The sequence below is a fragment of the Dermacentor andersoni genome, chromosome 4, assembly GCF_023375885.2.
Source record: "Dermacentor andersoni chromosome 4, qqDerAnde1_hic_scaffold, whole genome shotgun sequence".
NCBI lineage: Eukaryota > Metazoa > Arthropoda > Arachnida > Ixodida > Ixodidae > Dermacentor > Dermacentor andersoni.
The window spans coordinates 143640799-143652123 of record NC_092817.1 but is presented as its reverse complement, the minus strand read 5'-3'; positions in this window follow the sequence as shown (position 1 = coordinate 143652123).

Here is an 11325-nt window from a genome sequence, read left to right as displayed (position 1 = left end):
GGCTATACCACATTTATGGAAAGTAGCATGGGTGGTACCGGTTCTGAAGCCTGGAAAGAATCCTGCAGCTCTGGACTCATACAGACCGGTATCACTGACCTCGTGTGCAGCGAAGCTAATGGAGAAGATGGCGTGCACAAGACTCACTTGGTATGTCGAGCAGGGTCGAGAACTACCATCGTGCATGACTGGGTTTCGGCAGCATCTAAGCACTCAAGACAATGTGCTGGACCTGCTAAGCCACATAGAACATTACAGTGCGGATGGCCTGTCGACACTTGCTGTTTTCATGGATGTTTCTAAGGCTTACGACTACGTGTCTCAAGGAGCCATCATCAGCCAGTTACAAGTTATAGGCGTCACGGGTCATCTCTTGCACTTCATACATACGTTCCTCAATGATCGTCGCATCAGAGTTCGTCTTGGCGACACTTTGAGCGATGAAATACGTATATTTCGCGGTGTGCCACAAGGGAGTGTTTTATCTCCCTTATTATTTAACATTGCCATGAGTAGCCTCCCAAAAGTACTAAGCCATCAAACACCAGTGAAGATATCTATATATGCCGATGATATCTGCATATGGGTCTCCGGCTACCAGCATCGCCGCCTCAATAGCCCAAGGAGCAGTAAAAGCCATTCAGGGCCACTTGGCAACGATTGGATTATCACTATCAGCAGAGAAATCATCATTCATACTATTTCCTGGAGTGAAAAGAAAATCTACACGCTTGACGCTGAATTTGGACGGATACCAGATTCGACAAGTCACCAACGTCCGATTTCTGGGCGTTACCTTAGACCACAGGCTACTCTGGCGCCGCGGTGTTGACCACGTTGTGGCGTCATCGTCACCCAGGCTACATGTGCTCAAGCGAGTCGCTGGCATACGCTGGGGCAACCACCCGACGTCGATGCTACGGCTACATGCAGCGTTGGTTACGAGTCGAATCCTGTATCAGCTACCTCTGATGTCACCCTCAGACAGCCAATACGAGCGCTTAGAAGCCATCCACAGAAAAGGTATCCGGCTTTGTCTTGGAGTCCCTCAGCCAGCGTCAAACAAGAAAGTGCTCTACGAAGCTGAGTCACGCCCTCTACGACTTCAGGCTTCCCAGGCTCTGATGATCCAGCTACTACGATTGAGTGAGTCTACGCCCGGTAGAGCCCTCTTACGACGTATAGGTAACAGGCCGCGCTCACATTTTTATGCAGCATTGAACACGCTTCACGTATTAGCATTGCGCTGCTCGAGACAAAGAGAAAGGATAGAACCACCCTGGACATTCGAGGACATCACATGCAACTTAAGTGTACCACGATTGCAATCAAAGAGCTGCATTCCATCTGCAGAAGCCAAGTCATTAGTCCTGGAACACCTGAGCATGACTTACCCGAATCACCTACAAGTATACACAGATGGCTCTGTCAAGGCAGACGAAGACCGCTGTGCAGCTGCATTCTACATTCCCTCTCTAAGATATACGTGGTCTGGCCGTCTGGACTGTATAGCCTCGTCGACAGTTGTGGAAGGCGTAGCAATAGCTTCTGCTCTGCGCAAACTAAAGACTTTGCCTCCGCAGAATGTGGTTGTCCTTACGGACTCAAAGGCCGCATTACAACAAGTATACCATGGTTTGCCATCCCTCAAGTTCCCACGCAAATCACTAGCCATCGTGAAAGAACTCAACAACAAAGGCTTCACAGTAAAGTTTCAGTGGATTCCCTCCCACATTGGTATCTCAGGAAACGAAAAAGCTGATGCGCTTGCATACGCAGCGCTCTATCATCCTCCCAAAATCAAGGCTCCAAAGAGTAATCAAGTGCAAAAATCTGACATTCGAAATCACTTTGCGTCGCTTTGGGTTCCACCGCATATGCCCTGCGTAACCAAGAGACTGCACCGAGAGGAAGCCACACTTCTATATCGAATAAGGACAGGATCTGCTAATACACCGGCCTGGTTATTTAAAACGGGGCGAATCGATTCTCCGAACTGTACGGCATGCAACGAGACAGGAGACATTGAGCACTTTTTGTGGTCCTGCCAGCAATTCCAAGATGAAAGAGACACTCTCCTGAAGAATCTGCAAAACAAGGACCTTCCGCATGCGCGCCTGCAACACCTTATATTTCCCGAGGGATCAGTTATAGCGCGCAAAGAAACTTCACGTCTCCTCATCGATTTCTTAAGAGAGACTGGTTTGATGGACATATGGTTAAACCCTTCAGCGGTATTGTGCGAGACGCTCAGGCGGAGCAATTGCCGGCCTTGTTCGCCAGGCTAAACCCGCCTGTTGCTACAATTCACCACCACCACCACCACCACCACCGCCGAGCAGCTGTGCTCGTCGGTGTTTATTGGTGTGGTGACCAGTGTTGCCTACCGAGCCTGGTGAGCCAACGAAGATTATGCCCGAGGGGGCGTCACATGCTTGTTACAGCTTGGACTGCTACTGGTCATCGTACGCACTATTGATGCACTGCAGCTCATACTGGTATAAACTATTGTGCCACTAAGCCGAAAACTTTGTAATTGCAGTGCAGATGTTCTCAAGTAGCCTTTGTGGCGCAATAATTCCGCCACCTAAGGATTAAAAATTAAGGGGTTTTATGGTGGAGTCAGCGGCAAATACGTTCCCGGAGCTAATCATTTCATGCCTTTCGGCAGGTACTGCATGCGGTCATCGGACGCTTCACTGAGACACGGGCAGTGCAGCCGCTGGCATCGGTGAACCTGGATCTGCGCAGGGTCTGCGCAGACAGCGTGCTTCCGTCTGCAGTTTTCGTCCGCAAGCTGTCACCCTCTCGTCAGCACATCACCTAGCCTGCACCCCAGACGCTTGGGAATGCCTACTTAAGGAACAGCATCGCTCGGCTTCTTTGCAGTCAGCGGCAAATACGTTCCCGGAGCTAATCATTTCATGCCTTTCGGCAGGTGAGCCTTTTGCTCTCTTATTTTATTATTGTATTTTTTTGCCGCTGACTGCACAGAAATGCCTTCTGATTGTGCTGCTTGCTCTAAGCCGTTACCTTTGGATGCGAAATTTTTAACATGTTCGGCTTGCCAAGAAGGTTTCCACCTTGGAAAACGATGCTCTACAGTAGTTGAAAACAGCTACGCAAAAATGAGTGCAGTTAAACGTGAAATCTGGCTGTGCCAAACATGTCGACCGGCAAAAAGCACACAAGGAGACTTGACACAGACAGCAACAGAAGAATCGTTTGCACAGCAATTTACTGCTGTAAATGAAAAACTAGACCGACTTGCATCTAGCGTAGAAATACTCGCCACGAAAGTACAGGAACTTCTTACATTTAAGGACTCAGTTGGAAAGGTCGAGAACTCGATACAGGTAGTGCAGACTTCAATAGAATTTCTTTCCACAAAATATGACTCGGTATTGCAGACAGTCAACAAAAATCAGACGGAGGTGGCGGAATTACGTTCCAAGGTTGACTCGCTGTCTTCTACCGTCGAGTTACAGTCAGACCTGATCGACAAAATAAGTGAGCAAATGAATGAAATGGAGCAGTATAGTAGGAGAAAGAATTTCGAGATCCACGGGTTTCCCAGCAAGCCAAAGGAGAACTTGCAATCCTTCCTCAGTGATCTTGCGCAACAACTTGAGGTACCTAACTTTGCGGCAACTCAAGTCTCTGCTATCCACCGTCTACCCAGTAGGGACAATACTACACCAGCTATTCTTGTCCAGATGTGTTCCGTTGAAGCGAAGGAACAATGGCTTCGATCACGTAAAAACTTGCCAAGATTGGTTCAGAATGATTTTCCACGGTTGTATTTCAATGACAACCTCACACGGGTTAATCGTGAGCTGTTCTGGCTAGCTCGCACTAAAGCAAAGGAAGTGTCCTTCAAATACGTCTGGACAAGAAATGGCAAGGTGTTTGCAAGGAAAGCAGACGGCGCTCCACTCGTTCGAATTAATAGAAAATTGGACATTGAGAGGCTTATCTAGTCATGGCTACTACTTTCAAGGTTTGCAATGACCTTTTAGAAGTTTCGCGGTTTTTTTGTTATCCGGGTAACGACGCTTTCCACGTTACTCACGTAAACATCAGAAGCATTCGTAGGCACTGGGACCATTTAGTAGCCATTCTATCTTCTGTTCCACTGCTTTTTGATGTCATCGTACTCACCGAGATAAATATCCCGCCAGGTCTATTTTCTAGTTTCGCGCTACCGGACTATCAGTCATTCTCCTTTTTTCGTCCGGTCCGGAAGGGTGGAGGCGTGGCTGTCTTCGTAAAAAACACTTGGTCAGTCTCCGAACTACACTTGCCTTTCGACCATGCCGAAACTGTTACGCTCCGCTTATCTAATCCCCGATTTTCATTGGCCTTGCTTTCTGTATATCGTCCCCCATGTGGTAACAGGCGTCTTTTTTTGGCTGAGCTCGACTTCGCGTTATCACGTTTAGGAACCGATGAATGTATTTGCCTCACAGGTGACATTAATATAGATACGTTACGTCCAACAGTAGGAATAGTTGCTGATTATTTATATACACTATTTAAATGGGGAATTGAAATGACAATTCATGCAGCAACTCGCGAAGAATTCCTATCTCAACGTCTTGTTTCATCCTGCATTGATCACGTAAATGTTAGAGCCCATAATCTGGAAGTAAAATCTACCATGCTCCCTCCTTTCCTTATCTCTACTTTGTTACCACTTTACCTCCCCCTCCCCTCTCTCCCCAGCGTAGGGTAGCCAACCGGATCTTTTTCTCAGGTTAACCTCCCTGCCTTTCCCCTTTCCTCTCTCTCTTCTTCTACCATTGCACAGGTTAAGCTTTCTGACCACTACTTCGTCTGCTGTTCACTGAAACAGACTGTGAATCCTTTGTTATCGGAGGCTATTAACTCTGTCAAACCAATTTGTATAATTGACCCAAGGCTTTTTGATAAACTAGTCCAGAAAAATGATTGGGATAATTTTTTATGCACTGTGTCACCGGAAAACATGTACCGCGAATTTGTAGCTGCGTTTGATGCTTTTAGGCAGGCGGCAACACGCGTTGTCAAAATCAGGCAACGTAACCTGAGCCAGAAATGGATGACCAGCGAAATCCTAGCTGCTATAAAGGAAAAAGACTTGTTGTGGACCAAGGCCAAGCGGTCGTCAAACTGCAACGACACGCGCTTAAGATACAAATGTACCAGAAACAAAGTGAATGCAATGATCAGACTTGCGAAGCGCGTTTATTTCAGAAAGAAATTTCAAGAAGCTCGATCTGAAAACATGGTCCCTAATCAATAACCTTAGAGACGGCAACATTTCAACGCCTAAACAGCGCCTTTCATCTTATTTTTCTGCAGACGACGAAACTGTGGCAAACTTATTTAATCAGTTCTTTTCAAGTGTCTCGGGATCGAGGACACGGCGACCATCGGTGTGTACTTTAACAGATAGCTTGCTAGATTCCGCATATCTTCCTTTACTATCGCTTGAAGAACTAAGGTCCATTGTCTTCAATCTCAAGACGAACAAATCCCCTGGCTTCGACAAAATTTCTGTCAGTGAACTTCAGAGAAATTTTGATGCAATTAAACATGTATTGCTATCCCTTTTAAACTTTGTTTTGGATGGTGGTATGATTCCAGTTGATATGAAAACCGCAATTGTAATTCCGCTTCACAAGCAAGGTGCACGCAATAGCATTGAAAATTACAGACTTATTTCGATAATTCCCTGTATAGCTCAAATATTAGAAAAACATGTGGCTCTTACGGTAACAAAGTTTCTAGATAAGCATAATGTATTGTCATCACATCAGTATGGATTTGTACAGGGGAAGGGTACACAAACACTGTTAGAAGCTTTCTCTGATCTTTTAAACTTGACACTAGACCGCAACCGGGTAGCATGCGCCCTCTTTATGGATGCCTCTAAGGCATTTGACAGTGTTTGTCATGAGATTTTGCTGCAGAAAGTGTCTCTCTTAGGCCTTCGTGGGTCATTCTTGAATTTACTAGCTAACTTTCTGCAGGATAGACGACAGTGTGTAAAGGTGGGAAATAGTTTAAGTGTTTTTACCAGTATTCATTCTGGAGTCCCTCAGGGCTCAATATTAAGCCCCCTGCTTTTTAACATTTATGTGAATGATTTGTCCAATGTAGTAGGTAATTATATATATCAATATGCCGATACTGTTCTTGTATCTTGTGCAACTAATTACTCTGATGCAATCAGCTCCTTACAGAATGAGGCAACTAAAGCTATGGACTGGTTTGCGGCTAATTTAATAAGCATCAACCCTTCTAAAACTCGACTTGTCTGCTTCCATAACCGCATGAAAAAAATCCTGCCTACGACACCATTATTCTTGCACCACATCAAACTGTTTTGGATGTACATGTCAACCTGTTAAAAATGCCTCTTCTGTTAAGTATCTTGGGTTGCTTTTTGACTGTGATCTTTTATGGAACTCGCAATTATCCCACATCTGTAAAAGGCTGCGCGCGGTCTCCTGTGTATTATACAATATGCGATGTCTCATGCCAATCTCCGTTCGAAAAATTATTGTGCATGCTTTAGTCTACAGTGTGCTACGCTATGGCTTGACTGTGTATGGTCATTGTACTCTTAGGTGGAGCTCAAGAATTAATTCAATTTTACGTTCACTGCTGTCAACAGTGGCTTACGATTTGTGTCCAAAGCAAGATACAGACGTGTTTAGGTTGTTGAATTTGCCAAACTTCACTTCTCTGATTATCGAAAGTGTTGTCATTAAACACTTCTGGAATAATGATTTTAAAACACGATATACGCCTGTCCGCTCCTTAAGACCGAAGGAACCCTACGTCATCCCCAAGACTGCGACAAAGTACGGAAGGAGAACGCAGCAATATTATGTTCCAGCCATATTTAATAAATTGCCTACGCCTGTGTTAGAAGCAAACACAAGACGTGAGATTAAGAAACAACTTAGAATTGTCGATGTTTGATGTAACATTTAGTATAACTGTTCGACTTTTGCTCCGACCCGCTAATAGCTAACTCCGCTATTAACCCTGTGCAATTTTCTGTGACCTGACTGTCAGGCACTGCCAGTCAAGCCCTCTGAGGCTTTGGTAGGCCTGCTATATGTACTCTGTTTTCCTTACGCAAAATAAAGATTGTATTGTATTGTATTGTATTGTATGTGCCAAAACCACTTTTTCATTATGAGGTACTGGGGGACTCCGGAAATTTCGACCACCTGGGTTTCCTTAACGTGCGCCTAAATCTAAGTACACGGGTGTTTTCGCATTTCACCCCCATCGAAATGGGACCACCGTGGCCGGGATTCGATCCCGTGACCTCGTGCTGAGCTAGCAGCCCAACACCATAGCCACTAAGCAACCACGGCAGTGCAACTAAGGATGAGTAGACAGATACTGAGTTTTTTAATGACACTGCAAAATGTACCCATTAAAAGCACGAAGTGCTGTAAGATATTACGACTCAATGTGTAGCATTTAAGCCTCACTGTCAGAGTTAAGTCTCACTGTGAGACTCGTCAGCTATACCGTGGTAGTTGGAGAAGTATGGGAGAGGCCTTTGCCCTGCAGTGGGCGTAACCAGGCTGATGATGATGACGACGACGATGATGATGATGACGACAACGACGACGACGACGACGACGATGATGATGATGATGATGATGATGATGATGATGAGAGTTATACACGAAACATTTACAACGGGTAGAATGCAGCATGCAAACGAGACTTCAAAGCGTGGTGAAGTTTGTGCGCTTGCCGGCATATAGATTATTCCGCTGTGCCATGTAGAAAAAATAAATTTATATTCTAGAGTTTTATCTTCGAAAACCACGATAAGGTTTATGAGGAATGCCGTAGTGGTGGTTTCCGGATTAATTTTGACCACCCGGGATTCTTGAACGTGCACCCAATGCACGGTACCAGAGGCCACAGTTCTACCTTCTGCATTAACGTCTTCTACACGGCGCGCTTTCTCATGAAAACATTTGACAACCAGTGTGACCTTAGGGCGGTGAGTTTCTGAGCTCAGTTCTATTACATGCCACTTGGTATTCCTCCTTAGCTGCTCCCCTTGTTCTTAATTGTTAGATTCGTTTCAACGCAACATGCTGTGGCACTAACAAATAGCCTGTAAGTGCACGCAAGTAACTGCGGTAGTGCTATATCGGTATATTGAATGAAAAATAAATTATTGCAAATCTTTTATTTTGGTCTTGTGAAGTGGCACACTGTCACAATTAGTAAAGCTATGTGTCGACAAAAACTCTTGACTGGACAGGGCCACATCTGACTTGAACCGAAGGCGGTTACAGGCACTACACACATAACCAAAGTTTTGATTCTAGTAATCAGCCTTCGTGTACGAGCAGCGCTGTTGACCTGGTCTGTTGTGGCGAGTAGCAATGTGACTAGAAGGACTTGCGCAGAAATTCGCGCGCGTACAGCTTCCTCAGCCTGTGCTAAGTTGCTCTCTTTATGCACTGCAGTAGCACTAGAGCGTGTTACCTTATCTGCTTGCCATAGATTCTGCAAGCGTGTTCCGTCGACGCCGCCCGCGCAGATATTGTGGGTTAAAGACGGGTCAGGTTGGTAAGTTGACGATGAGGTTCTGATGAGCGTACACCGGCGGCAAGTATGCGATATAAGCAACATGAGCACTATTTAGATTGTTCGTTGCCCAGTTCCCGCGTGGCTCTGGCAAGCGGTGAATGTCGCCTGCAAGCGCTTCCAAATTCTGGCTGCTGCTACGGAGTGCTATAGTATAAATGTGCCGAGGATGGTGAAGGAAATAGCGTAGTGTGGTGAGGAGGTTGTGAAGGAGTGAGAGGAGGAATCGAGCATCTCCAGCTCCGCGCCACAGTACGTATATATCGATAACGATTGTCAAAGACTGTGCTGGCTGCAGTGAACAGCATTAGAATTCCTTTCGCTTGCGCCCCCTCCCCCTTCAGCATGCAATTAAACCCCGCATTCTTCTTTGAATTTCAACGCAACCCAGAAACCCCCTCAACATATCCCATATGATTCTCAGCACGGAACTAGTGGTGGCGTGGCGCCACGGTGACACCAGCGCGTAACGGACCAGCGATCAAAATGAAAATGCTGGTGGGAAGCCGCAGAACAAATAACGCCAGTCCTGCATGGTAGCTATAGGCGGCGTTGTCGCTCTTCCTCGTTCGTACGGTTGTTCGGCCGGCCACTGCCATCCCGATTGCTAGCAGCCACAAGAACGGCGAAAGCTTGAAAGCCATGTTGCGCTCCACTTTCCTCAGATATGATCTCCACGATAGCCAGTTCGTTCGTAGCATTAAGAAGCAACAGTACCACCTGTTAAGTTCTCGTCGCATTCTCACTTTTCAAACAGGAAGAGACAACAGCTGTTGAAGCCGGCGGCGCATTATAGAGCTACAGTGTTGTTGGAAGAAGAAAAACAGTCTCCTATATACCGTTCACTTTACTAATAGTCCGAAGGAATAACGGCGAAAGGAGACGCTTTTACTGGGCCCGACGAAGAATTACGTTCTAGTTTTTTTTTCTTTGCGTGTAGGACAGCTCCGACTTGCAGCTAGAATTTGTTGAAGGCCCTCACGAATTGATCGCTTGCGACAAAGTGGCCACAATAAATTAATATTTGCGGAACAACAGCTATTTGTCTGCATGAGGTTCCTTCAATCCTGATGATCTGTATCTGTGTTCAGTGTAGTACCACAAGGAACGCAAATACAAACGAAGCTATGTTGCAGCTTGTCTTCTGACAAGTAGCTATTGCACTCAATTGTGCAAACGTGCGGTACTCAACTAGCACAGCACTGTAAAAACCTGTTTCATCCTTTCCGCCTTTTTCGTTCGTTTACGCAATGATCATTGCCCGCCCAAAGCGCGCATCTCTTAAAAGAGCATCCCGTGGTAGACATAGAACGCAAGCGGTCTATTTTAAGGCTGTTACGGCGGCGTCGATCTGCTTGCGTTGCAGCACGATTGCAGTTTCTTCCACAACAGACGTTCGATACGTCGCCGCTCACACCCGTAAAAACCCCAGCATGCTTATTGAGCAAGAGCGGCACTATGAAGCCTGAACCTCGCGGTGTGTACTCGGCAAGAACAGTTTACCAATACTTTATGTTTTACTTCTGTGCGATCTGTTTTCCATTGTTAGCAATATTGCCTATTAAAGGCACAACAAAATGGCCGAACATTTTATATATGTTGAATAACACTAATTGTTGCCTGGGTGCCATCTAGCCACCATCTAGGCAAGACAACCAATGTTCAATTGAAATCCACCATTCTCGAGCACACGCTTACATAAACCCAACAAACTCCTCTAGAAACAATTTCCGGGGTGGGAATCTCCAAACTTATGCAAGTTTTAGACTGTCTTGCCGAGCGAACGATAGGCTGGGCCGGGTAAGCCCACCTTCACGGATACATTAAAAGCCAAGTGCAACCAAATTTCGGACAGCGTAAAAAACCTGTTTTCAGATATTGTAAATACAGGGCAGCCTCCGAGCAAAATGTTTCATCTTAAAATACGAGGGGACGCAGCCCGAGATGCTTGCTAAAGGATACTTTTTCGAAAATGAAACTGAACAATGAAAAAGCCGCCGATACCACTCACCATAAATGACGTAAACTGGTCGTATACAGAAACGACGGACGTACTTACTCAAGCACGCATCAAGATGATCTGAAAGTGAAATAGAATTCGGAATGCATCAATAACGAAACATGGAGTACTTTGGGGTTACCATAAGTATGAGGTGGTGCGGTGACTCTGGAAAGCAGTAATGGTGCCAGCGCTATCGTTCGCACATGCCATTCAGTGCTTCCAGCGATGCCTGCTGGAAACTTGCACCTTACAGAAGCGCTGGGATTTAATGTGGATGAAAGCCTTAACCGGTTAACAATGCGGACAAGCAAGAGGCGTTCAGAGTGTTGTTGGAAAAAGGCAGAGATCTTTAAGACTGGATTCGTTACTGACATACGTAACGGTACAAAGTATGTATATATAGCTTAAACAGGCTAGGTGACTGTCACCATCCCGTTTCGAAGGGGATGCCAATAAATCATCATCATCGTCATCGAGTCGAGGGGGAGTTTGAGTGGAGGAACGTTCTAAAATACAGGGTTATTGGCTCCCTATACTTCCTGGAACGGCATACTCCAGACAACACAAACGATTTTCTTCTGAATGCTCTTAAATGGCTCTGCCAAGAACGCTTCCTAAGCTTCGGGTCTCCGTAGCCTAATTAATCATTCTCGCAGCCATGGGAAAAATGACTCGTTTCAACACAGGAAGTAGAGAATCCTAAC